The 7,977-nt window shown below is 46.3% G+C and overlaps 1 protein-coding gene across 1 annotated transcript in view; it reads right to left on the bottom strand.

Moving 5' to 3' along the window:
- Positions 1-2,628: 2,628 nt before the first annotated feature.
- The window catches only part of cep78 (centrosomal protein 78), a 74,057-nt gene continuing 68,708 nt past the window's right edge, over positions 2,629-7,977 (bottom strand). The window contains exons 17-18 of the transcript XR_005942869.1: positions 3,304-3,442; positions 2,629-3,089 (exon numbers count right to left, since the gene is read on the bottom strand). The gene's annotated coding sequence lies outside the window, so the exon portion shown is untranslated. The remainder of the gene's footprint in view (positions 3,090-3,303; positions 3,443-7,977) is intronic.

Here is a 7,977-nt window from a genome sequence, read left to right as displayed (position 1 = left end):
GCTAATGATTGCAAAAAGGACCACGAGCCTTAAAATAATACAGTCTCAGAAATAATATCCTAGTGAAAGTTAAGAACCATGCTTGCTATTTTTCTTTATGTTTCTGTTATCGTTCTAGTTCTGACAATAAATTTGATTCAGTTATAGGGTGGAATTTTTCACTCGGCGTGCGGGCGCGTGCCCAACACGCTCAAGCGTAAAATAGCGTGCGTTGATGTCGGGTGAGTGTCCCAATATCATTGCGCACATGCAAAACATTTCACTTGGCGGGCATGCATGGTTGCCGGAGCCATGCCCACCATTAATTAAGAGGCCAGTTAAGGCCATTAAAAGTCAATTGACGCCAATTTTTCATTGCCTGTGTGATTTCGCACTCGTCACACGGGCAAAACGGGCAGGCAGCCAGCCAACAATTTCAAAAATCTCATCCACGGGCGGGATAAAAAGGGTCAGTGGCATTACCAGTGTGAGGATTGAGAAGTTTGGTAGTTATTTTGTTGCTAGTGACTTATTGTTATATGGTAGCTTCATCTCTGCTCGGGGCTTCAAGTTTTAGCATTTCCAGGCATCATTTCTGAATGCCCTGGTATCTCCAAGGACCCTGGAGAATTCAGACCATGTGGACCCTTCCAGGTATCAGACAGCCTTCTGTTACACTGGTAATGGGGATTATGGTCTCCAGTGGAAGCACCTCCTCTGAGGAGGAAGAGAGGGGCAGAAGGGAGAGGAGGCCAGGCAGCTTCCAGGGGAGTGGACTGTGGGAGGAGAGGTGCAGGCACAGGGGGTGCAGGGTCAGCAGGTAATCCAAGGCATAAGGAGCCACAGGAGACACCACTATCCTGTTGCCAGGGTTTGCAGGCAGCGATACCCTAATATGTCCACAGTGCAATGCTAAAGGAGGTTCCACCTCTCCAGGGAGACAGGGACCTCCATCTGTCAAATGATTGGCCTGAGATCAGCTGTGACTGTGCGGGTGGACACCCCATGAAGGTCACAGTGGCCCTCAACTTCTATGCCTCCAGCTCTTTCCAGGGGTTGGTAGGGGATCTGTGTGGAGTCTCCCAATCAGCTGTCCAGAGTTGTCAAGCTGGTGACAGAAGCTCTGTTCAGGCAGGTATTGACTTTCATTCATTTCTGTTCAGATGAGGCCAGCCATGCTGAGTGAGCCAGAGGCTTTGCAGCGATTGCTGGGTTCCCCTGCGTCCAGGATGCAATCAACTGCACGTGTGGCCATCAAGGGTCAGCCTTTGTTAACAGGAAGGGATTCCACTCTGTGAACTTGCAGATAGTGTGTGACCATAGGATGCAGATTCTGCAAATCTGTGCAAAGTACCCTGGCAGCTCCCATGATGCTTACATCTGAGACACTCCCAGGTGCCAAGGCTCTTCAGTGCTCCAGCCCGACTGGATGGCTGCTGGGTGACAAGGGCTATCCCCTGAAAAGGTGGCTTATGACGCCTCTCCGCCATCCAAGAACAGAGGTAGAGCAGAGGTACAACAGGAGCCAAGCCTCCACAAGGGTGGTGATAGAGGACCAAAGGTCTTCTGAAGATCCACTTCCAATGCCCAGAACCCTCGAGGGGAGCACTACAATACCCCCCAGGGCAGGTGTCACTGACAGGGGTTGCATACTGCACTCTCCACAATCTGGCACTGGCAAGGGGAGACCCACTGGAGGAAGAGAATATTGACATAGCTGCACAGACCACAGATGATGAATCCAGTAGTGAGTCAGAAGAGGAGCACAGTGAGGAGAATGCTAAGGGCGCGGAGGCAAACCTCTGTAATCTCCATGGAGACAGAGACACCTGGGATGCCTTGATCCAACATTCCTTCAGCTAGGCTGCCAAATAAATACTTCAACCTCATGCCAGGGCTGCTGCTTCCATCCCGGATGTCTGAAATGACCCTTTCCTTTGACCCCAAAGTCCACTCAGTGCCTGTGCAATAAAGTTTCTAGCCACCATGCCCAGCATTACACACTGGCGTACCCTGCACCACAGGAAATAAGAAAGGTGAAGCATACTCAGGCCATTACGACAGAGAAAATGTATTTCATATTGAAAGTCAAAACAAATTAACAGAACCTTATCTGCTCTTCAGCCCCAGACCAGTTAAAATAAACAAAACAGAAGTTCAGTCGTGACTAGTCCCTTTTCTGCTCATGGTGCTTAAACTTACATTTACTGGTGCTACGTTTTGGTGCTCCCCCTCGCTGGCACTGGCATTGGAGGCAGCCTGCTGACCCTGCTGTCTTGTTGGCGTTGATGACCTAGGTTGGCAGGTGTCCTCTGGCCCGTGGAACCTGTGCTGGCCCCACCTGGGAGGGAGTGGCCAGTTCCACGGCTGGTATCTCCCCAGTTGCTGCAACCTCATCTGATGCCACGGTCACTGGCAGAGGAGCTGCTGCCATTAACCAGATCGCCGAGAGCAGCCCACAAAGAAGACAGGCAGCTCACGCACCAATGTGAGGTCGCTCTGGACTTCCCTGTTCACTATTGATGGGCAGGCACCTAGCTGGGATACTGGGTGTCTCATCCATCTCCCACACGAACACTGACCACCTGAAGTCAGTGCCAGTGTGAGGGCTTGCAGGTCCGAGCACAACCCTAGGAACCCCTGATTCTGTTCCTGGAACTGCCTCTCCATGAGAGTCACCACTCTCTCAATGGAGGAGGCAGTGCTCATGCTCCGCATGGACTCTTACATAAGGGAGACCATGACACATATACCCTCATGGATCTCTGTCAGATCCTCCCATACATCTCACTGGACATCTAGCATCTGCTACCTAATGAACGACTCGAGGCTCATCACCTGCCTTCGACTGAGCATCGTCCTGATCTCCAGCAGTCCTCCCACTGTCAGCGCCTTGGGCACTCTCTGCCTCTGCCTGCTCCTCAAGAGAGTGCCCTCATGGCTGTGCACCAACATTTTAGCCAAAGATCTAACGCCCACTAAGATACTGGTATCCGTGCTGATGCTTGGTTCAGAGATCGAGTGTGATGCAGGTGCATCTGGAGCCTATTGGTCCTCTGGCGTCAGGAGTGGGTCTTTGAGGTCCTGCGATTGGGTATGCGATGGTAAACCTAAGGGAGAACAACGATATGTCATTAGTTTAAGTCATCACACTGTTACCGTGCTCGCTAAGCACCCTGGTGAGACAATGGAGATCTGAAACACAGTGCCATCGTCTTTCAATGATCAATGGGGAATCCAGTTTTGAGGCTTTCATCAATGATGAGACTACACAAGAATGTTTGCACTATCTGAAACTCTCACCTCTGTGCACTGCACTCTTACCTTTGTCTGACACCCCAGCCTCTTCCCGGCCGGTTGACCGAGGTGCGCGGCGCCTCTCCAGCTCCAAGGCATCCTACCGCTATCTGGTTAGGATTAGTGGGGCTCCTGCCAGTCCACGACTTTTCAATCTTTCAAGCAGCTGTTCAAGTTGAGAAGATGAGAGCGATGGGAGAGGAGGGAAAGGAAAATAAAAATTTAAGAGTGGGCAATCCTTTTTTGCATACACATTAAAGTACAATAAATAGCGCAGTTAGGCTATGGTAAAAAGGTGTGGCTCCAACTACCCCTGGGAAAGGGAAGAGGTAGTTGGCTATTATATGGTAAAACTAAAATTTTGCGAAGGGAGGAAGTGAGTGATTGAGTTTGATTTTATAAGTATGCAAATGACACAAAACTTGGAAGCATTGTAAACTGTGAGGAGCATAGTGATAGACTTCAAGAGGACACATACAGACTGGCAGAATGGGTGGAAACATGGCAGATGTAATCTAATGCAAAGAAGTGTCAAGTAGGAGGAACAAGGGATGGCAATATAAACAAAAGGGGCTTAGGAACAGAGACCTTTGGGTATATGTAAATAAATCATTGAAGGTGGCAGGTTGAGAAAATGGTTAGTAAAGACATACAGGATCCTGGGCTTTATAAGTAGAGGCATAGACTACAAAAGAAAGGAAGTCATGATGAACCTTTATAAAACAATGGTTCGGCCTCAACTGGAGTATTATATCCAATTCTGGGCAGCGTATTCTAGGAAATACGTGAAGGAATTACAAAGGGTGCAAACAAGATTTACAAGATTAATTCCTTGGACGAAGTATTTCAGTTACATGGAAAGACTGGAGAACCTGGATTGTTCTCCTGAGGGAAGAGAAGGTTAAGAGGAGATTTGATAAAGGTGTTCAAAATCATGACGGGCTAGGTAGTCTATAAAGGGAAACTGTTCCCAATGGGAAAGGGGGGGAGAACCAGAGGTCACGGATTTGTGATTCGCAGAAGAAACAACGGTAACATGAAGAAACTTTTTTTAGGTAGGCAGGGGGATGTGGTCCTGCAATCAACATTTATGGAGCTAGATTGAAAATTAGCAAGAAGGACCTCAAATGTCGTAATCTTCAGATTACTCCCAGTGCCACGTGCAAGTGAGTACAGAAATAGGAGGATAAGGCAGATAAATGCATGGCTGGAAAGATGGTGCAGGAGGGCGGGCTTTAGATTCCTGGGACTGGCTCTGGGGAAGATAGTGCCTGTATAAGCCGAATGGATTGCATCTGAACAGAGCCAGGACTGAATCCCTTGCGGGGTGTTTTGCTAGTGCTGTTGAGAGGGCTTTAAACTAACTCAACGGGGTGTGGGAACCAGGAGAGAGTATGGGAGAGGAATACCAGGATGCACAAAATACTGGGAGAGACAGATAGCACTAGAATAGAGAAGACTAAGTTAATAGGTGGAGTTGGAGTAAGGGAGAAAGTCATTAAACCAGTGTCACTGTGCATGTATGTGAATGCACAAAGTCCAGTAAATAAAATTGGGGAGTTAACAGATGCAGATTGCCATGTGGAAATATGATGTTATGGCAACAGCAAACCTCGCTCAAGGAAGGCCAGCACTCAGTGTTAGGTATTCCCTGGGCACAAGGTGTTCAGGAAAGATAGGGCAGGAAGAAAAGGACAGGTGGTGGTATTGGTTAAGGGAGCATTGCAATGCTGGAGAAAGAGGATGTCCCAGAGGGTTCAAGGACAGAATCAATTTGGCTAGAGCTAAGGAACAAAAAGGATGTAATTACGTTGCTCAGTGTGGGCCATAGACTGCCAACTAGTGGGAAGGACGTAGAGGAACAAATCTGCAGGGAAAGTACAGAAAGGGGCAAACATTACAGAGTAATTATAATGGGCGACTTTAATTACCTGAGTGCAGACTGGGACAGTGGTAGTGTAAAGGGAAGAGAGGGGAGAGAGCACCTAGATTGTGTTCAGCAGAATATTCTACAGCAGTATATGTCCAGTCCAACAAGAAAGGATGCACTGTTGGATCTGGTTCTTGGAAATGAGGTGGGCCAAGTAGATCAAGTGCCAGTGAGGGAACATTTAGGAGACAGTGATCATTGTATCATAAAGTTAGGATGATGGTAAAAAAAAACAACAATGTGCATTCCAGGAAGAATAATTAACTGGGGGAGAGCTGATTTCAATAGGACAAGAACGGAGCTGGGCCGAATAGACTAGAACCAAACGTTGGCGGCAAAAACTGTAGCTGAACAATGGGCTACCTTCAAAGAAGAAATGGTTTCGACACAGTCAAAGTATATTCCCTCAAAAGGGAAAGGTAGGGCAAACAAATCCAGAGCTCCCCAGGTGAAAAAGGAGATAGAAATTAAGATAAAGAAAAAGTGTGCTTATGACAGCTACCAGGTAGAAAATACAATTGAGAACCAAGCAGAATACCGCAGGTTCAGAGGGGAGGTGAAGAAGCAAATAAGAGAAGCAAAGAGGGATTATGAGAAAAAGGCTGGTAGCCAACATAAAGGGGAATCCCAAAGTCTTCTACCGACACATAAACAGTAAGAGAGTAAAAGGAGGAGTAGGGCTGATTAGGTACCAAAAAGGGGATTTACACATGATGCAGGGGACATGGTTGAGGTGTTAAATGAATATGTTGCATCTGTCTTTACCAAGGAAGCAGATGTTACCGAAGCCACGATGACAGAGGAGGAAACTCTGTCACTAGAAGGATTCAAAATTTATAAGGAGGGTGTTGGATAAATTGTGGGTACTTAAGGTTGATGCACTGGGACCGGATGAGGTGCATCCAAGGATATTGAAGGAAGGGATGAAATTGCAGGGACACTGGCCATAATCTTTCAATCTTCCCTAGACTCTCAGGAGGTGCCAGAGGACTGAAGAATTGCAAATATTGCGTCCTTGTTCAAAAAAAGTTGTAAGGATAAGCCCAGCAATTACAGACCAATCAGTTTAACTTCAGTGGTGGGGAAGCTTCTAGAAATAATTATTCGGGATAGAATTAGTAGTCACATGGAAAAATGTGGATCAATTAGGAAGAGCCAGCATAGATTTCTAAACGGTAAATCATGTTTAACTAACTTGGGAGTTTTTGAAGGGGTAACAGAAAGGGTAGATGAGGGTAAAGCTGTTGATGTTGTGTACATGGGCTTTCAAAAGGCATCCGATACAGTGCCACACAGCAGACTTGTGAGAACAGTTATATCTCATGGAATAAAAGGGACAATAGCAACGTTGGTACAAAATTGACAGAAATAAGAAACAGCGGGTCAATAGATATTTTTCGGGCTGGAGGAGGGATTGTAATGGAGTTCCCCAGGGGTCGGTATTGGGACCCTTGCTCTTCCTGATATATATTAATGATCTAGATCTTGGTGCGCAGAGGACAATTTCAAAGTTTGCAGATGATACAAAACTTGGAAGCATTGTAAACTGTGACGAGGACAATATAGAACTTCAAAGGGACATGGACAAGTTGGTGGAGTGGATAGCTGGCAGATGAAGTTCAATGTGGTGAAGTGTGAGGTGATATATTTTGGTAGGAAAAACATGGAGAGACAATATAAAATAAGGGGTTGCAGGAGCAGAGGGACCTGAGTGTATATGTGCATAGAACATGGAAGGTGGCAGGATAGGTGGAGAGAGCAATTAGTAAAGCATACAGTATCCTAAGCTTTATCAATAGGGACATAGGGTACAAGAGCAAAGTGGTTTTGCTGAGCTGATATAAGATACTAGTTAGACTTCAGTTGGAGTATTGTGCACAGTTCTGGGCACCACATTATAGGCAGGATGTGAATGCATTGGAGAGAGTGCAGAAGAGGTTCCAGGGATGAGAAACTTCAGTTATGAAGGTAGATTGGAGAGGTTGGGACTGTTCTCCTTGGAGAGAAGACTAAGAGGAGATTTGACAGAAGTGCTCAAAACATGAGGGGGCTGAACAGAGTAGATATGAGAGAAAGTGCTCCTCCTTGTAAAAGGATCGAGAATGATAGGGCACAGATTTTAAATGATTTGTAAAAGCAGATGTGATGTGAGAAAAAACTTTTTCATTCAGCGAGTGGTTGAGTATGGAATGCACTACCTGGTGGTGGAGGCAGGTTCAATCAGGGTATTCAAGAGGGCATCAGATGATTATTTGAATAGAAACAACATACAAGGATACGGGGAAAGGCGGGAGAATAACACTAAGTCATAATGGTCATTTGGAGAGCTGGTGCAGACATGATGGGTCAAATGGCCTCCTTCTGTGCCATAACAATTCTGTGGTGCAGCAAGTGGTTTTGGAATGCACTGCTTCAAGGGATGGTGGAAGCAGATTTAAAAGGGCATTGGATAAGTACTGAAGGGAAAAATTTGCAGGGTACGGGGGAAGTACGGGAGAATAGGAGCAATTGGTCAAATGACCTTCTTCTGTGCTGTAACCATTCTATGTTTCTACAAATACAAGCTCTGATTTTATCAATACTGACTACTAATACAATGTATTATGTACAAAACCATGCTTGAAGCTTGGCAAGAAACATGAAATTCCTGGGTCTAGGAAATGGAACATGCTGGGTGGATGGAGAATTTGGAGTAGGACCTAGTTCTGTTGATTCTTTATCCCATTTTCTCAGATAATGTGTTCCAAAAGGCAGTCAAGCATGAGGTGGGA

Source organism: Carcharodon carcharias, chromosome 4 (genome assembly GCF_017639515.1).
Source record: "Carcharodon carcharias isolate sCarCar2 chromosome 4, sCarCar2.pri, whole genome shotgun sequence".
Lineage (NCBI taxonomy): Eukaryota > Metazoa > Chordata > Chondrichthyes > Lamniformes > Lamnidae > Carcharodon > Carcharodon carcharias.
Note: the sequence above shows the minus strand (reverse complement) of the source record. Positions and strands in the feature narration are given on the sequence as shown.